General features: G+C 34.0%; 1 pseudogene; it reads right to left on the bottom strand.

The window, feature by feature from the left end:
- Positions 1 to 20518: 20518 nt before the first annotated feature.
- On the bottom strand, positions 20519 to 21047 carry LOC145094549 (small polypeptide DEVIL 4 pseudogene; annotated as a pseudogene).
- Positions 21048 to 21792: the final 745 nt, after the last annotated feature.

Here is a 21792-nt window from a genome sequence, read left to right as displayed (position 1 = left end):
ATGCATGATGTGCATCATATATAACATATCATAGTACTACAATAAACTACATAAAATTTGCTAACATATCATAATGTAAAATATGCAAGGCATGATGTGCATCATATATGACTTAATTCGCCGTAAGTCCACGTAACTCTCATAGCCTCATATCCAAGTGACTTGCATAGTTTCATATTCATACTATTTGTGCTAGTAATAATGGGACGAGGTCATTGTGTGTATCAAGTGGTATCACAAGCAGGTTTTCCAAGACCTTGCATCAATACCTTGTAGGATTTAGCGTGCAAGAAATAAGAAATTTAGTAAACCTATGAGGTTACACACAAAGATTATTAATTTGATATGAAATAAATAATATATTTATAGGAGATAAAGTTATTATTTATCAACTAAAATAAATAAGTAAAGCAAAATTTTATTTATAATTTATTGATAAAAACAAACAAATAAATAAAAGATTTTATTTATTAAAAAAATCAAATATGTTATTTAATAAAGTCAATTAATTAATAAATGAGTTTGGGTTATTAAAATAGTTTTTTTTAATGACAAATCTACACTACTTATAAACTACTCCTAATACCACATATGTCTCTAATGAGACTTGAACCCTCAACCTCTAAGAGGGAGGACAACACCCGGTACCAATGGGCTAGAAGCCCTTTGGTTATTAAAATAGTTCACACAACTTAAGTATATAAAAGGAAGTCGATTGGTCATTATAAGAAATAAACATACAGATGTAACCCTAATCATGATCCCTCCCTCTACATTTGATTGTTGTTTGTTTAGCATCGTTCATTCTAACTCTCTCTATAGATACTGACAAGAGAATCAACCTTGATTACTTTTGCGTATACCATAGGATCCTTACACTTGAGATAATTGATTTCTTACACCCTATATTTAGTTTTAATTATCATACTAAGTTCCAATTAGATAAATTTTTAAGAACTAAAGTTTTTAAAATTTTAGTTCTTCTGTTGCGATGATTCTTTAAATCAGTTTTTAAATCAAATAATCCTAAACATGCAACAGATGTACCAACCTAAAGGTAATTAAACATACAACAAACTTACATAATTATAACCCTACAACTCACACAAAGTGCCCGGACATCTCAAAGTCATCTCATATGCAACCCAATCCATGAGATTTAATACATGTACATGATTAACTATATAACTCTTATCAACTCTAAGGATGCAATTTGAACAACAGAAATAAACATATAGTGATGTGAACTCAAAATCCGGTCATCGGGTCTTGGTGTCAGATCAGGATCATGGATGTGGGATGAGGGTCGTTAGCAAGTTCTAGGCCAGATTCCTACAAGACCATTAGAACTGCCCTATGTATTGTGCCCTAAAAGCAGGCTTTGACGATTAAGTTAGACTGGTATGAGTGACGAGATGGGTTCTCCTAGTCGGAGAGAACCATCTAGCTATAATAGGAAAGTGTATGTAACATCCGGTCCAGGTATGAATCAACTTTTATATATTTACTTTAAATAGGGTGTCCATGGCGTGGTGGAGCATCACCACGACGTGGTGGAACAATTTGGATTACGTGATTTAAATGACCCGCCACGACGTGGTCTTGGGACACCACGACATGGCAGCTGTTTTAGTGAAAACCCTAATTTCGGGCTTTGGACCCTATATAAGGAACATTAAGGCTAGGGTTTCAGCATTCATCTTCCTTCCAACCTAAAAAACCTTAACCCTAGCCTCCATTGAAGTTGTGAACTCATTTTTGGTGCTTTTTGGTGATTTTAGAATGAGAAGGAAGCTCTTGGTGAAGTGGTTACTTGGCAAGCATCATTTCTTCAGCTAGCATATCTCTTGGACCTTGGTGAGTGTCCAAGATTCAACCTTTTCTTGTCATGTTGCTAGATGTTTTAGTTTTGTCCCCTTCTTCCATGTTTTGATGGATTTAAGTAATGAGATCTCATAAAGTTTGTAACTTTATGAATATCCAGGTCAAATGGAGCCTTTAGTGTCTTGGATCTGATTTATAATCAAGTTTTGATGTCATGAATGCGATTTTCGTCATTAAACCCTATTTTTGACCTAAAATGGAAAAGGTGTGTATTGGAAATGCAAGTCCATAAAACATGATTTTTAAGGTCTCTTAGGAGTATGCAATCTTTCTGGAAACTTTGGAGGTGCAACTATAAGGATTTGGTGCTTAATGAGAATCTTGATGCATTAAGTTACACTATGTGGTTAGGGTTGGGACTTTGGCTTATGGAGGGGTTTGAGGGATAAAGCTGGAAACTTTACCCATCAAGAACATGGGAAGCACTAGATTTGAGCCTTAGAACTTTTGTAGTTGAAAGAAATGACTTATCAGTTTAAGTTGTCCAGATTCATCACCACGACGTGGCCAAGGAGGCCACGACGTAGGGACTAGCTGGGTTGAATTTTGACCGATGACCTTGGCAAAGTTTGACCTAAGGGTATTTTGGGTATTTTAAGTCGTAGTCTGAGTGTTGGTCACTATTATTTGTATAGGTGACCGGTAGAGTTGGTTTTGGAGTAGCGTGTTTCCACATCTATTTCGTCTAACTGTGTGGTGAGTCTCCTCACTGTACTTAGGGGTCGAAGACACCAATGTCGACCCACTGGTTAATGTTATACAAGAAGACCAAGGTGGCCCCTGCCATTTGTATGAAAGACTTGGACATGGCTCTCGACAAATTGTATGCAAGACCAGGGTATAGACCTTAGCAGTTATATGTAGAATGCTAGTTGTCTCTGTGATACTTGCATGGAAGACCAAGAGGTGGCTCTTGACACTTGTTTGTAAGACCCACGGTTTTGGCCCCTGGCCTGGCAAGGAAAGACCATGATATGGCTCATGGCATAATGTCAAGAATATGGTTGGCACATAACAATGTCTATTATATGTATGGTATGTGGTATCTTGGGGAACTCACTAAGCTTTATGCTTAAAGTTTCATATTTATGGTTTCAGGTACTTCCGATACGACAGGGAAGGGCCCGACGTGACTGCATAACATCCACCAGAGTTTTCCGCACTTAAAATTTTCTACATTTACACTGATGTTTAAATAATATATTCACTTTGATCGGTTTTGGAACAACTCATTTGTATGGTTTATTGTTTTGAAGATGAAAATTTAACTATAAATTGTTGGGACGTTACAGTGTATGTGCATTATGGAGGCTGATCTTTGAAGGTGGGAGGAGTCAGGTATAGTGGAGGCCGAGGGAAAGTCCCCTCTCCATGAGGATAACATGTTCTATTTATAAGGAACAATTAGGTTAAAGGAAATTATGTCAGTTTTTGGGCCAACCGAATTCAGGCCCAGCTAGATGGCAACGGTACCAGCTAGCTCTGTCGTCGTGTGGCGGTGCTAGGTGGGAGTGCTAGGCGGGCTGAAGTACCGACAGATAGGTCTAACCAATAGACCTATCCCTATCACATAGCATGTACATAATCTTAAATCTTACATAATCATAATAGAAAGAATATAACATAATTCTATCATACCTAACAACTCTCATAACAAGTATATCTAAGCATGAAATCATACATATACATACATATATACATACATAAGGGTTTTTATGATCCGATCAAGAATCAAACTTATTTAAATGTTCCCGCTATTCTCTATTTCCTTGAAAAAAGCGCTCAGCCTACAGGAACTGTTTAGGATATCTTAAAAAAGGCAGAGGTTTTTAAGGAACTTTGCCCTAATCAAACGAAATTCAATTAAATTAAGGAAATAAAAACTAAGGATAGGATAGTGATTTCTATATAATTTTGGATATCTTTTCTATATTATGTTTTTTTTATTTCTTTCTTTTCTTGCTCTATTAGCATCATATATATATATATATATATATATATATATATATATATATATATATATATATATATATATATATATATATATATATATATATATATATAAAAGGGCAACTTCAACATAGAACCAAATTATGCAACCTAACCATAGAACCATATAAAAATGACACATGTTTATAACTGAACACACACATGAACACACACAAAAATATATATATATATATATATATATATATATATATATATATATATATATATATATTTGTGGTTATATGATATATTTTAGTTTTTTATTGAACCTTGTTTTATATATATATATATATATATATATATATATATATATATATATATATATATATATATATATATATATTTTGATTTTCTTACTAATACTTTTAATTATATTTATCACCTTAATATCAAAACATCTAATCCACATCTACCATATGATATGTATTTATCATTTTTATTTATGATTTCCATATATTTGGCTCTGTCTATCTATTGAAACAAAAATCTAAAACTTCTGAATTGTTACAAGAGTATAATATTGAAGTAGAAAATCATTTGGTAAAGAAGGTTAAAGCTATTCCGTCTAATCAAGGTAGGGGATATATGATCAAGATTTCGACGACCATCTTAAACTTATGGAACAAGATGTTAAATCCATTTGGAACGCTCAACGGAATGTCATGTCTGATAGAAGCGAGGAACAAGTTGATATTAGACATGATAAGGTCGATGATAAGTTACACAGATTTTCCGATTTCCTTATGGGGACATCCACTTAAAACAACCACACATATAATTGACAAAGTATCCATATAAAGAATTAAAAAGACTCCACATGAAAAATGGACAGAAAAGAATACAAACTTGTCTCATATTATGATTTGTGGGTGCAACTATAACATGGACCAAGAGGTTTGGGTGATCGATAGGCAATGTGTCAGAGAGGGCCACTTGATAGGAGCTAAGTTTTTGGTAAGCATTTGTTTTGATAAAATTCACAATGATTATGTATATATGACAATCAGAAGACATAATACTTTGTGTAATTAATCTAGAATATGATTTATGGTATATATTATATTATGAACGTATAATTAAAGTCGTTAGCTTTAAGTTTGATCTTGACAATTGTTTATTGTTGTATGCTTAATAGAAGAATTCATAAAGTATAGTCTATATATATAAGTTTGTTCACTTTCGAAAAATGTTATGTAACACCAATGTTAAATGTAGTTGTATATGAATTAAAGAATTTTTTTCCTTAAGTTAAAAGTTGGATGTGGCCCATTGAAAAATACCTTGAAAGTACATGTTGCTAAGCGAGCTTTATTATTGGTGAGCCTTAAGTAATACGAATAATAGAGTCGGTTGGTCTCTTTCATGACCCTATATATCTATCGGCACACGTGTTATGTCGATTGATGATAATCATGATATGGCCCATAATAATCGCCCTTTCGACTTTGACCAAATTTATCTACATATATAAGGTGCATTATTGGTCAACTATTCCCTTTTATATATATATATATATATATATATATATATATATATATATATATATATATATATATATATATATATATATAGAGAGAGAGAGAGAGAGAGAGAGAGAGAGAGAGAGGTTCAAATGTTTATCACATCTATTGTGTGCTAGAATGCACCAATAGAAATTTAGTATTAAATATATGTATATTAAATGCAGAGCCGGCCTTATGCTTCTATTTGTTAAGGTAGGGCTTAGGGCCCCCAATTTAATTCCAATAGACTCTTCTATCCATCTATTCACGCCCCAAAAAAATCATGCCGCGATTCTAAAGACTACAATCACGCCAACATTAAAGACGATTAAGGCCTTCTACATCCTCGGAAGCGATTCAGGACTTCTTCGAATCTTCTCCAATCGATTCTTCCACTATTCCATTGCTGTCGACTCAATCGCTATTGTTCTACTTCTCACTGCTGTTCTCGCCTTTCGGTTTCTCCACAACAATCGATTCTTCATTTAATTTGAAATGGTAATGTGCTTGACTCATGACTTCTTGTATTTTCCCTTTTGAGTTTTGATTTTCCTATTATATTATTATGTAATTGGGGTTAATAGCCGATTAGCTTAAAGCCTGAAACCAATGTTCTAAACATCTCAATTGATATTGTTGATTAATGGAATACTGGTTGCCAAGCCAATAAGCTTTGTCCCACTACTTCAAATCTTCAATTTGCTTTGTTTGGTGAATCATTCCTCAAAAAGATTGATGCTTTTTGGCTCTTGGTTTGGTTGATTGGCCCCAAACTCCAAACTCCAATATCTGGAAAATTCTTCATCAATACTACAAAACAAAATTGAATTATGATGTTATGTATCCATACTATAGAATGATAGAACAAGTTTTTTGATCAAACATGCGATATTTGATTTGAATTCTGTGGTTTGGCCTCAATATTTGGTTTTTTTTTTTAATGAGATTCTTGTTTGACATCTAGTTATGTAATGTCTTTTGATTAAAGCACAATGTTTCATAAAATATATTCACAAAAAACATATACATAAAAAAAATTAACTCCGCCATTTGTAAACTGAAAGGGCCCTAAATTTTTGGTTCGCTTAGAGCCCCCAAACTGGTTGAGCCGGCACTGATTAAATGCTCTTCATATTTATAACTCATTTTTATGGAAACTAATTAAATTCATCATTAATGTCAACAATAACATTCTTTAAGAATGAATCATATCTAGAAGAATGAGAGTATATTCCAGCAAAACGAAAGTGTATTCTAGTAGAATACACTCGTTCTTCATATTCAATGCAACTTTATTGTATTTTAAGTGAGTGAGTCCTGAAACAAAATACAAACTCATATATAAAAACCTAGATGCGAATTCCTTCTGAAAGAATGTTATTGCTGACATTAATGATGAATTTAATTAGTTTCCATAAAAAGAGAATTATAATTATGGATATCATTTAATATACATATAATTATGGAAATCATTTAATATCTATATTTATTTAATTAAATAATTATTTAATTTACTAAATTCCTATTGGTGCATTCTGGCACACAATAAATGTAAGAAACAAAATAACCTAGCCCTATATATATATATATATATATATATATATATATATATATATATATATATATGAAAGATTATTTGAGAACTCATAGTTTTCCAAGAACCCAAGAACTAAAAGTGGAACGCTAGATCAAAATTTTTAATGACCTAGATCAAAGATGGCATAATTGTAATTAAAAACAACTTCAATGGTAACTTAGACTTTTAAAATAAAATCACAGGGGTATATTGGGTATGAAAAATATAATTCTCTAGTAAATGTTTTAATAATTAGAAAACCATTTCTTTCATTATTCAACACCGATTCTTATCTTCTCTCTCTCTCTTTCTCTCTCTCTCTCTCTCTCACACACACACATACACACGTCTTCATCGTTGTTGCTTCGTCTTTATGGTGGTGGTGCCTCCGCGTGGGAAAGCATCGACAAGAGATCGAGAGATTCTCCAGCCTCTTCTTCGAATATCAGTACTACATCAGTGTGCCATTATCTCCGTCGAAGATTCTCCAGCCTCCCTCCCCTCTCTGCTAACCATCGATAGCAGATACCTGATCCACTTATATCCCTTCGAATTGATTTCTACGTCTGCCTCTAGGCCTTCATTTTGACTTCAAGGTATGTCTCTATTTTCCTCCGCCGCTACCCTCGGTCAACGCGTTTGCCATTTATCCTCTAAAATATACGACTACAGAACTCATCAACCACATCGCAATAAATATGTTATGCTTACTACTTCAAAGCTTGCGTTGTGAAACTTTGCTTCCCCTGTTAGAGGGTATATCTAATTACAATTCGAGTACTTGCAGTATTCTAGGATTTTAGAACTCAATTTGAGTCTTCGCCTGATAATAGAGTATTAGAGTGTCTGATGTGCTTTATATATGCATGCACATAAGGTGTTTGGTATTTTGCTTATGATTTTACTCTCAATGTTTATCTTTAATTTTTTTTTTAGAATTGAACTCAGGAATCTAAATTATGCATATCCTTGCTTTCAAGTTTGCCAGGATATAGAGTTGTAATTACTTTTTCTTTCAGTGTTCTTGATAGGATGATTATGTTGATGTATTATTCTCTACCGGATTTCATCAGAAGATTGCCATTCCTTAAATTGTCGAAGAAAGTTAGCAACTGTGTGGTAAGCCTCAATCCTATCCATTACTTTGGCATGGAATTATAGGGCTATTTTGACATGAGTTCCAGAACTGATTATTGTAATGCTTAAAATCAAAATCAGTGATTAGATATCCTTTTATTAGTTGATTTGACCTGGAATTGATTTGGGAGGTCCTTCCTTCTCAGGTAACTCATCGCCATTTTACTTTCTAGCCAATGCATTCAAGTACTGCAGTCGATTGGATCCTCCTTACAATTCACACTATCAAGAGTAAGTTTTTTTTATATATTAATACTTATTCATTTGAAGTTTATATAAAAGTGAAAGATTGTTGTAAATAAATTTCTTTAATTACACTTGGAGGAGACAAAATTGGGTGGTTTCTGAACTTGCAACTGTAGCAACACAAGAAAGAGCTCTTCTTGATCAATGTGAAGCCTTATGGATTTGTGTATCTTCTGTATCGATAAATATTTATTTTTAAATTAAAAAAAAAGATTAATAAAACTACAAACGAGAAAAATTTACATTATATTTTATCTATTAGCTAATTAACCACATATGATTTGTGGTAATTGTTTCTCTATTGAGCTTCATGAATCACTTATGATTCACATGTGTCACTTGTTATTCACACATAAATCACTTGTGATTCACACATAAATCACTTGTGATTCACACATGAATCATCTTAATTATTTATTTTGTGTAGCCATATAATTTATTTTAATTTGTTTCCTTTTAGCGATTCATATATAATTCACATGTGAATCATATGCGATTCACATGTGGCTCACATATGAATCATATATGATTCACATGTGAATCACATGTGATTCACATGTGAATCACATGTGATTCATATGTGAATCGCATGTGATTTACATACGATGTCATATGTAAATGTGATTCATATGTGAATCGGATGTGATTCATATGTGATTCGCATGTGATTCATGTAGACAACTGTTTTTAGCTTAGTATTCTAGATATTCTTACCAGTGTCACTCAAGTTAAGGTGAATTAATCTATTGAAGGTGATGATCATGCCAAGTACTTCCATGGTATTATTAGGAAAAAGGGTCATTGGTTAGGTATCAGAGGGATTCATGTTGATGAAGACTGGATTGTAGTTCCTGATGGAGTAAAGAGAGAATTTCTATTTCTCACTTTACATATTGGTTTAGTAAACCGAACCACTCAAGACCTAACATTGAGATTGATTTTCTGAATTAGCCTAGTTTTGATTAGTTTGATGTTATTAAGGATAGTATTATGAGGGAAGAAATAAGAAATGGTAGTTTGGTTTTGTGGTTCAGATAAAGACCTTGGGCATGATGACTTTACTTTTGAATTTTCAAAATATTTTAGTACTTGGTTGAAGAATATGTGGCTAAGTTGGTTATTGATTTCTTAAGATTTATTTGGTTCCCTCGAAATTTTATGGGGTCTCCATATTGATAGTTCATATTTGAACATCTCTCACCTTTTCTATGTGAACAAGTAATCTTATTTGGTGAATTGTCTTCTACTAATGTTACTAATTTGTTTTAGATGCTTCACTGTTTTTACCTGGCATCTGGCCTTAATACCAATTTCTAAAAAAGTAAATTTGTGGGTATTGGTTTTGATAATTTAGCCATGAATGAGATATGAATCTCATTTTGTGTGCTCCACTTATATAATTTGTCGTTCGGTTATTTGGGTCTCACGATAGGAGACAACACATGTCATATATAAACTTGTAATGGTGTTGCGAAAAGTTATACCCAAATTGTCTAATTGGAAAGCTAAAGCATTATATGTAGGTACTCAGGTAACTTTTATTGATTTGATATTGGGCTCTCTTCAAGTTTAATATGTCTTTATTTAAAGATCAAGATTCCATTATGTCTTAGATTGAGTCCATACTAAATAAGTTCTTCCTTTATGGGGATTTAGAGGAGAATAAAATACATGGGTTATTTGGCATAAGGTTATGGTGCAAAAATAATACGGTGGCATTGAGATTGGTAGTGTTGCATTAAATCAGACTCTCTAGTTTAAACGGATTTGGTGTTTTTTGAAATGTTTCCTATTTCGGTTTTGGTTAAAGTGATCAAGGATATTCATGGAAAACATGGTTTTCTCCATTTTCCCTTGTCTTGGAGTAATTATAACATGGTTGAACATCATTAAGGCTTTGTACAACTTATGCGACAAACTATTGACTTGTTCTCTTTTCGCAATAAAAAAAGTCAATGATAGATTTTTTATTTATTTTTGGGAAGATGTATGGTTGGGTGATTCAACTTAAAATATTAAGTTCAATGGAATGTTCTCATAAGAAAATTATAAATGTATCTTCATTTGAGATAAAATGGCACATCCAATCTTGTTTTTTTCCCTTTGTTATCCTAGACGGGGAGCCGAGAAGTGGCAGGGGAATGCCCTCCTTGTTCTTTTGTCCATGTGATCGACGATTTTGGTTTTTTATTTGTTCGGATGTTTTTTTCTGTGTGGTCAACTAGAAGTTTTATAAACAATAAAGTTTCTTGTTGATGCAACCAAACTAGATGGATCAAGTTACTTCATATTAAGTTTAACGTTCTATGTTGTAGATTGTTTTTTAATAATATTCCAAATATAAATAATTTGGTTTGTATAGGTTTGAATGTTCCTTCGACTCACTGTTTGGTTTGTGACTTACATGTTTAATCGATTAATCATTTATTCTTCTTATGCTAAAATGTTTATGCGATTTGGATTTAAATAGGTTGTCGACGGTAGGGTTTTAGTATTCCTAATTATACACCATATAACCATTTTGATGTTGGAAATTTTACGAATTATAGGTAAGTTTGAAATTTCCCATTGGGAAGAAGAAACTTTTGTGAGTTTATAAGAGTTCCTTTGCCTCAATCGTTCAAAGGCTTTAGTGGAGGTTAAAATATGATCCAAGGTCACACGTGTGTCAAGGATGAGAGATGTAAGGTTCATGAAATGGCGTGATATAGACACACTTTCCACTTTTTAGTTTACATCGATCATTGAGGAGCTTTTCTTTTTCGTAAGGTTCAATCTAGATCCGGCCTGGTCAACATTAACCAGACGTTGACTTCATGAATATACACGTGGAAGGTTCTAGATGTAACATCTTGATAATTAGGTATTTTCGTTTTTAACCCTTGACATAAGAATTATTTCATTTTGTCCCCAAATGACATTTTTGTAATTTTGGAGCCAGCTTGAGTACATTGGGGCACCCTAGGTACACGGGCCATACATGTTAAAATCACAAACCCCAATATTTAGGGTTTGGATCCTATTTAAACATCCTTAAGTCTCAACTCTTTTTTTCTTTCATCAGCCTCCAACCCCAATTTCGATTTTTGCAAACCCTAATTCGTTATTGAGCATTGTTAAACCATTTGTGTGTGTTTTAGTATTCATAGAGGAAGAAGAAGGAAAAGAGAACAACTTGGAAGCTTAAAAGAACCTTGGATCTGGAAGTTTTACACCCTCCTACATCTGTAGAAGGTATAAAGTTCATACATTGATGCTTATTTGGTCAGATATATCTTGTAGGATGTTATTATGTGATTTTGTCCCCAATCAATGGTGTTCTTGAGTATGGCATGCTCTAGATCCAAATGGATAGTCCTTCCAAATGCTTTGGAGTATTTAAGGTCATAAAAATGCAATCTTGATTGTTAATTTCCTTCCATGCATGGGTTATAATGTTTTAATGAGTTAGGTAGTTAGGTTTTTGTTATTGGGCACTTAATAGCCATGCAAGACCATAAAATTGGAAACTTTATGGTTAAAGACATTATTTGAGGGCTAGATCTGGAATTTGGACAAAAGAGCTTTAGGATTAAGCTCTTAATAAGAAAGGAAAGGAATCCATTGCATACACTGGGCGTAACCCATGTATGTCACGCGTTCAAGGTAAGGCAACCCGTTTTTGGTCAAGATCAAGTACGCTAAGTGTACAAGTTGAGCACACTAGGCGTACTTAGTTGTGTTGACCATGTTTGACTTTTTGACTTTTTAACTTTGACCAGGATTTGTCCAAGTTTGACCTAAGGGTAATTTGGGTATTTTGAGTTGTATTTGAGATTGGTAACTATTTGATGAATATGTGATGGGTAGAGCTGATATTCGGAGCAGAGACCTATTCAACTTTTTGTTGGGACTGAAAGGTGAGTTTTCCTCACTATACTTGCGGGTCGAAGGCACCAATGCCAAACAATTGAGTTATTTGTCCCGGTTTAGAGGATGTTGCTATGCTGATTGATCTGTAGTACTGAATCCTGGTATATATGATGTTGTTATGAGATAGTGATCTGTAGATCTGTCTGTTAGTCTAATTGACTGGTTATATGTTTATCTGTTACTGTTATATGTTATTTATTTGTGTAAGTCGACATAGTATGGTTGGGTTGAGGCATTACTGCTTTGTGTGAAAGCCAATAAACCTGGGAGCAAGTCAGACATAAGCTATGGGCCCAAGGGGCAAGCTGGACTTATGCTTTGGGCTCGTGACTAAGCTAAACATGAGTTGTGTGCCTGAAGGAAAGCCAAACTCATGTTGTTGACTCCAGGGTAATCCATTATGTTAGTTGTGGACCCAATATGCATGTTGTTATATGTTGTGCAGTGGTACTTTGGGCAACTCACTGTGCTTTGACTTATAGTTTTAGTTTTATGTTTAAGGTACTTCGGATGACTGTGGGAAAGCAAAGGCGTGATCGTGCACATCCTCTTGGTTTTGATGATTTTGATTTGGGCCACTCTGATATATGATTTCTATGTTTGAGAACAATGTTTTGTAAAAGATTGGATGATTTAGGATTTTATTTGAAAACAATGATTTCACGTGATTTATAAATAAAAAATTTATCTAGATTTTGAGATGTTACACTAGAGGTGTCCCTAAAATGTCTTGCTTGGAGAGCAAGGCACCACATCTATGGTTTCTGATATGTGCATAATTAGTTCATATTAAGTATACATTTTTATTCATTTATTAGCTAAATTATTGCATTTTATGGACGAAAGGTACTTAAAAGTGTTTGAATTATGTTTTCAGTCCAAAAATGAAGCTCGGAAGCGAAAGGAAGCGGGAGAAACAGTTAGAAGTTCGAGAATGGAACAAAGAAGAAAAACATTGAAACAAGCCCCTACTCGGCGAGTAGGGCCGACTACTCGACGAGTCCAATAGAAGAATCGAGAAGATAAATACTCGGGATCCCAGAGAGTTATCACAATACGTGGAATGTGAGATGGACTCGACGAGTCGCCACCTGACTCTACGAGTCGATTCATATATATAATGATAACTTCACAGAACGGTATGAAAAAAAATTCTGGGACGATTCAGAAGAGCTTTGCTGCGAATAAGAAGTCAGAAAAACCCTAGAAGGCGAAGTCATAAGCTAGAATTCAATCCCGAAGGAGAATTAAGGCAAATTTCATTATTCTACTTAATCTTTCGTTTATCATTATGGTTAAACAATTTGATTCTGTTTGTTTACTGTTATTTACTTCAATTATGAGCTAAAACCTTTAGACTTCTGTTTGGGGATACAAAGTTGACAATATGGTTTGATTGATAGGTAGGATTAATTCTAAAGTTGGTGAATTTTTGTTATTTTAGCTTGCTAAAGAACCTTGTGTGTGAATAATAATTAATTTTCTGTTAATAGGAAGATAATTGATTAGCATGAACATCTATTGATTATTAACCTCATATGCTATGTGATCACTATGCCATATGTCTAGGATTAATGAATATGAAACTAGAATTAATAAGAAAATTGAGTAAATTCATGTGCAAGCTTGTAAGATGACCATCAAACAAGAAGTTAATTAAAAGAATAAATTAGTTAACTATTGCAAGTCTAACTTAATCCAAATAATTAATCTAGTAAATTTAATTAAATTAGACAACTGGCCACTATTTAAGTTAGTTTATTTGCTAAGGATTAATGTAGTGAATGCGAATCTAATCACTTGAATCGGTAACCAACGAAAGAATTAATCAATTGCACCATTACCTTGAAATCAACCATAGAATCAATTAAGTTGAACTAAACAGAAATTCCCTTCCATTTATTGAATCTAATAGTATTTTGTTTTCTAGTTTGTAAGTAAGTAATAGTTAGTAAGTTTCTAGTCTTGTAAAACTAGATAAAACCCCTACTTATTAATTAACTTAGATAAAATTAGTTTTTAGTTTTAATTTTCCGTTCCCTGTGATTGATACCCTACTTATTTAACTATACCACAATTGATAGGTTCACTGCCTTTTGTGTGTTATTTGATAATTAAAAGTAGGTTTAAAACTAAGTGAGTTTGCACACATCAGTTTCTAACCTAGATGAGCATTTGATAAATGTCATACCATGATAGGATAGTCGTAGTCACTTGAAACGACCCAAAATTTTTTGTTTTCGTATTACTAAAAATCACATCATCGAATGTCATATATAATAAGAACCATGGAATGAGTACTCAAAAGTCATAGTAACTGCGTCAAAACAAAATTTTATCAATCATAACAAAATATCTGAATAAAATTCCCATGATAAAACTGAAGCTGTGGTGGGTGAGATGCCATCAACCCGAGCTCTTCCCTTTGCTAGCGGAAGTACATGAAACCCAAAACTGAAACTGTAAGCACGAAGCTTAGTGAGCTCCCCAAACTACCACATACCATACAAAAACATATAAACACATATTGGGCCTTGCCCACTGCATCGGACCGAAGTCCGGAAACTGCATCGGGCCAGAGTCCGAAACTAACTAGGGCCATGCCCTCTGCATCGGGCCGAAGTCTGAAACTGCATCGGACCGAAGTCCGGAACTAACTAGGGCCTTGCCCTCTGCATCGGACCAAAGTCCGAAAACTGCATCGGACCGAAGTCCGGAACTAACCAGGGCCTTGCCCTCTGCATCGGACTGAAGTCCGGAAACTGACTGAACATAGCATAGCATAATCATAACTACTAGCATAAACACATATACTGCATACTGCATCGTACCAAAGTCCGGAACACATAACACAAGAAATGCTTGAATCACAAAGACATCAAGCACACTGAACTACTGTATCGGACCGAATTCCGGAACTACTGCTAACTAGACGGGTCTGCATTGTGGCCGTAGACCCGTTCCTACTGGAAGGAAACTCACCTCGTAACACTGGCTGCTGAGATGCTAAATCTGGAACTGGCTGACTGCTGCTCCGAAACTCCTCGGCTACAATCCCATAAACACTAAATCAGATACTAATAACTGATCTCAGGGTAAAATGACTATTTGCCCCTGGTCAAGTCAACTTCCTAGTCAAAGTCAACTTCCAGTTGACCAGACTCGCCGAGTTGGGCCACCAACTCGCCGAGTCCCTATCATCCATTCTAATCTTCTACCCGCTTCTACTCGTCGAGTTTGGCAAAGACTCAACAAGTTCTTATTCAATACTAACATCGAGTCTAACTTCATCCGACTCGCCGAGTTGTATGAACAACTCATTGAGTTTGTAACGCCCGTAGATCAGGACTAGTCAATTTAAAGACGATAAGCGTCAAAAATGAGTTTATGATAGAAGATTATTTAGAATGAATAATCTTAACTAAGTTATAGTATATGGTACAAGGTTTTCGTGCATATAAAGAACGTCGAAATCTGAGTTATAACGAAGAAGTTATGACCTGTCGAAGTTTCGTGACAGAACCAGCACGACACAACGCGACGTAAAAAGTGAATTTATGTTAGAGCGATATTTAGCCTTAGTGATCTAAACGAAAGTTGTAGAGTTCGTTAAACCGTGAGCGTGCATCAAAAGAACGTCCAAATCTGACTTCGTATGAGGAAGTTATGATTTTTCTAAGTTTCAGCTTAGCAGTATGCAGCCCGAATACTCGATTTGAGATCGAGCGGTTTTTAGCCAAAACAATCTAAACGAGAATCGAAGATCTCATCAATTGTAGTGAAACGATAAAAAGATAGGCGAAAACGGACGTCGGATGAAGAAGCTATGAATTTATAACGGAGTTTTCCAGTCCCGGCCTACTAAAAATAATATAATAAAAATAAAGTCAAAATTAGCCAACGGAGTCTAAACAAAAGTTGTAGAGCGTAGTCTCACCTACGCGTGGATATAAAGAACGTCGAAAACGGAGCTCGTATGCGAAAGTTACGCAATTTAGAAGTTCGACGAGTCAAATTACGCCCAACGTAATTTGAGTACGCCCAGCGTACTCAAAGGGGTGCAACTTGTCTGACCAATACTCGAGTGCCACCAGTCGACGCACGCAATGAAGTCAAAGTACGCCCTGCGTAACTCGAGTACGCCCCGCGTAATTTGAGATTACGCCCCGTGTAATCCCAGACCCAGCAGCCTATAAATAGAACTTGAGATCAGCCATTTCCTTGCGATTTTTCTTACTTTCTCTCTAAGTTTTTGCCTCGATTTGCGTGCCAATCATATCCCAAAGCCCCGGTATTATTCCCGAGCCCTGAAGCAAGATCCGAAGCCCCGAGGATCCCGAAGAGCGTTATTCCCGAGCAGAAGCGCTGCCCGCGAGGAGCCTGTTTTTGTGAAGATCTTCCAAATCTACGGAGAAACACTACTTCTGCAAGCCGTAGTGCTGCCCGATCATCTTTTGATCAAGTGAGTGTATAGTCACTTTCATCTTACACATAAATATGAAGTATTTTATAAAATACGTGCTATGTGTTATATATTAATTATCTATTTGAGATGGATTTGGAATTGATGTTTTTATACGGGTGTTAAATGATTTAAATTGTGTTTGTATTTATATCTACAAAAATGTTGGGTAGAACATGGGTAGATGGAATTGTTGGTGACGATGCGACTTCATGCCTATTGAGTAAGCCTTGGTGACGATGCGACTTCGTGCCTATTTGATAAACCTTGGTGACGATGTGACTTCGTGCCTTTTGTGTAAACCTAGGTGACTATGAGACGTAGTGCCCATTGTGTAAACCCTGGTGACTATGAGACGTAGTGCCAATTGTATGAACCCTGGTGACTATGCGACGTAGTGCCTGTTGTATAAATCGTGGTAGCAAATGGACTGTGTGCCAGTTCCTTAGGTAAACCCTTAGGAATGAATGAAGAAAGTATAATCGATTCTTAGGGTAAAACCTTAATAAATAAAGAAGATAATGGGGATGGGTATTTGGGTTGATTGTTGATAATTGAATATAATAAATGTATTATTGTGGGTTGAAAACCCTATATGCTCACCAGGCTCCCAAGCCTGACCCACTCAGTTTTCTTTGTATCACAGGTATCAATACGAAGACATATTTCACTGAGAGAATAAAGGAGATGTAAATCATTAGTGTAAATAAATGTAAGTTCTGTTTATGCTTATGTGTCTGTATCGGAACATGACATCCCGAGATTTTGTTATATAATGAAAATACTTTTCTTTAAGAAATGCTTTGATAAATTCTTATCATATTTATTTTATTTTGGGGACAAATTCCGCAACAATTTTCTTTAAACGATTACTCTAATTTTAAAAACAAAGCATAAACAAATCGGTCTTTTCTGGCCATTAAATTGGGGATGTCACAGAGTTCTCCTTCATCATATGAACACGTCCAGTCTGTGACTTGCCGAGTCGTACGAACAACTCGTCGAGTCTATTCTTGAGCATGAACCGACTCGCTGAGTCCCAAGAATGACTTGTCGAGTCTCATGCATGCTAATACTATACAGTCGATTCTAGTCGATTTCAGTGCTTCCAAATCATAGATCTGAGCTTCTAGGACTGGTATTACACGTAAAGTTTCCAACTTTACGTGCATGCACAAGAGAGTGAGGCTAAAATACCAAAATCATCAAATACTAATCACTTAGGGTTTGGAACAAGGCCATGTTTGCATAAAGGTGGCTATATTGAGTTCCTGGAGTTCTATAACGTCCATATCTAAGGTTTCCATCCAAAAAAGAGTCCATATCTCGAGTTTGAATCATATAAGGCTCCAAAAGAGACATAACAAGCATAAAAGAGGGTTTAATAGAGGAATACACAAGGTAATAACTTTATTACCTGAACGAGAAACAGATCGAAGCTAACTCTTGGATCTCCTTTCTTTTCTATGGACCTTCTTTCCTTCATTCTCTTCAAAAGCTTCCAAACTAGCACAAACACACTCAAGCTCAACAATGGGGGCTAGGGTTTACAAGGGAAATGCTCTAAAGGTGTTGGAGGCTAGGGTGGGAGGCTATAATGACGTTTAAATAGGGTACAAACCCTGGGATTTAGGGTTTCATCCCGATAGGCAGACTCGCCGAGTCCCAAAATATAGACTCGCCGAGTAGCCAACTTAAATCGCGAGCAAGTCCCGAATCTGCTCGACGAGTCAGGCTTCTGACTCGTCGAGTTCCTCTTAAGGAAGGAAAATACTTATGTTAAAATCACATACCAGAAATGGGGCGTTATATCACTAGTACTCATTGTTAGCAACTTTCTAGGGTTTTGTAACTACAAATACAGATCTCAAGGAGTCGTATTCTTCACCCATGGTCATTCAATCTCTTTATCTTCTCCTCTTTCTCCTATGAAATTTATTGCTTTTTCTAGATTTTTAAGTATTCTCTTAGCATTTTTCGATTCTTCCATAGCAATTGGAAAGAATTATAATCTTCATTAAATCTTGAGGTTTTACTCTAAAGCTTACAACCCTATAGCGAATTATAAAACATTAAGGACATGAGTCATTTTATACAGTTTTCAGCAGTTAAAGATCATGGAAAATCAAGTTGGTTTTAATTTATGTCTTATCTTTTTAATTTGTTTGACAAAGAGAGAATCTTCCTTCTACCTTTCTTACAATCTGATCATAAAGGATCAAGTTAATTTCTGAATGGAACTTGGAAAACAATAATCGTAAATCCAGTAGTTGGGAAGGGGCCTAGAAGTATAGTTTACAACTCTTGAATTTTACTATTTGCGACGAACTGACATATAGTTCTCAATGTTATTTGTCAGTTTCTTTGCATTGGATAGTATAACGATTCGATACTAGTTTTGTCATACTAATCGTTGAATTCTATATTATCCAATCTCAAAATCAACATTAGATGACTTAGTTTAATGCTCTACCATTGAAATCTGTCGATACAATTTTTTTTGTAAGCCACTTGTTTAACGATTTGATGGGTTTATAGTCATTTAGAAACGCTTCTTTATTTGGTCATGTTGAAAATCGGGTCGAACTGGTTGGACTAAAACCCGAGGAAAAGAGTGGTTCAACTAGAACCAACTTTAAGTCGATTTATGGACTAGAATAAATTAACCGATTTTTATAATTACCAAGTAGAACCAATTATATTGAAATGTTGAAACTGTTATTGAACCGATTTCATGAGAAAGTGACAATGTTTTTATGAGGATGAAGTTGATAGTAAATTTAATTTACTAAGCGATCATGAGATTGATACGTTTAGAACTCCAATGTCTTAAAATTCATGATTTGGTTTGATCTTGATAAATTTGTGTTCATCTAAAACTATACATTATATTGGTATTATACTATATATATATATATATATATATATATATATATATATATATATATATATATATATATATATATGGATTGATGTAAAACTTAGGGTTATGTGTGTTTTTAGTATACATGGATTGATCAATTATTTTTTATTATGTATATTTTTAATGTTTGAACTTTTGAACCTCAAATTCTTGGTTTTATATAAATGGATGTAGGAAAATAATATATATATATATATATATATATATATATATATATATATATATATATATATATATATATATACGTGTGTGTGTATATGTGTTTAGTATACATGGATTGATCAATTATTTGTTATTATGTATATTTTGAATGTCTGAACTTGTAAACCTCAAATTCTTGGTTTTATATAAATGTATGTAGGAAAATAATATATATATATATATATATATATATATATATATATATATATATATATATATATATTATTTTCCTACATACATTTATATAAAACCAAGAATTTGACTCATACATTTATATTATTTTCCTATATATATATATATATATATATATATATATATATATATATATATATATATATATATATATATATATATATATATTATTTTCCTACATACATTTATATTCTGGAAACCAAGTTGACTCATAGGTTGAACCGGGATCAACTAAAAACCGATTTTTTAAAAATTGCTAAAATGATTCCTTATTTCATAATATTGTAGTGCATATGTTCTTTTGGGTGTCTAATATGAATAGATATGAGTAGATAGTTTAAGCTAAACTTGGTAGGGTAGTTTCAAAACCCTATTCTTACTATTTCCTTTATGTAATTGTTTGGTTAGTCTAGCTTTTCGTTATAGCTTAATTATTTTCTGTTGTTTAAAAAAATACTGAAAGTTCAATTAAAACTAAATAATTTAAAAACTAATAAGGAATTAAGCTTATCTAATATATTAATATACATTTGAACAAATGAAATACAATGATATCTGGTTACAAAATTGTTGAAGCTTTCGTGCCATCATTTTTCCTATATATATACAATATCCCAAACCAAGATATAACATGAGAACAATTCAATCAATCATGATAACAAAGAAGCATAACCACACACCTCCTAATAATATAAAGTCGTGCTTTCTGCTCTTTAAGCACTCCTCCAAATCCTTTACTCGGAATCCTTCTTGTAGAGCTCCTCATGGTATAGTTACCTATCGTCAGTTTTTGACTTTGATTCAATATTAATAATAATGCCCTTCTTTCTGACTGATGCCTTCCCTCCAACGGTTGCTTTAATCTATATGAATAAGACTTAAACTTAAAGGTTGATGTTTAGAGAAGAATGAATGGTTCTAAGGAAGGGGAGGATCAATGAAGTTTCTTGAAGTGGTTTTGTTTTGATTTTCAATAAAAACTTGTTTGTGTTGAAGAAAAGTTGTAAGTTATGTGATTCTTTAAATAGAGGGTGATCTTTTCATTTTTGGGGGTGAGGTGGAGTGGGGTAGTGCTGCTTGGCTCACCACACATTATCTTTGTGGGATTCCATATCCCTTTCCCAACATCAATGAAATACTATTAATGCAATCCCATTAAACAAATTACAGGATTTCTCTCTCTTCCTAGTCTTCTTTTATGTTATATAAAATAAAAAATTATGTACATTATTGTACCTATATTGGTATGCATGTCATCTTCATATGGGGATGGATGTTGGCATCAACCACAAACATAGTGGGGACTAGCATCACCTCACTAGGGTAGCATGAATACGAATCTTATAAACTTTTTCATCGCCATGAGGTTACTGTTTGTTTCTTGATCTTGTTCATATCTGTAATCAATTTCGCTATGACCAAAAATATATTGTTTGCATTACAATGGTTTTATTGGTATGATTTTATTTAGTTAATACATTTTTTAGCTGCAAGACGGTATATCATTAAAAGCTAGTGAGGATCTTTGAGTAAACACTAGTTAAATGGACACCCTTTTTGTACGACTAGCTATTAATCCAAGTTTTCTATTATTAAAGGTGGCAAGCGAGAGGCTATAATTGGAATAAGTTTTCCACCACTATTAATCCAAGTAAAAGACATCTTGTAAATTGCAGCTTATTAACAACAAACTCTATGTTATAGTAATTAATAATAACTAGTAAAGAACCCGCGGCTACGCCGTTGTTGGGGTAATATGGGAAAAATC

The sequence above is a fragment of the Lactuca serriola genome, chromosome 3 (genome assembly GCF_051521515.1).
Source record: "Lactuca serriola cultivar US96UC23 chromosome 3, Lser_US96UC23_V15, whole genome shotgun sequence".
In the NCBI taxonomy this organism is placed as follows: Eukaryota; Viridiplantae; Streptophyta; class Magnoliopsida; order Asterales; family Asteraceae; genus Lactuca; species Lactuca serriola.
Note: the sequence above shows the minus strand (reverse complement) of the source record. Positions and strands in the feature narration are given on the sequence as shown.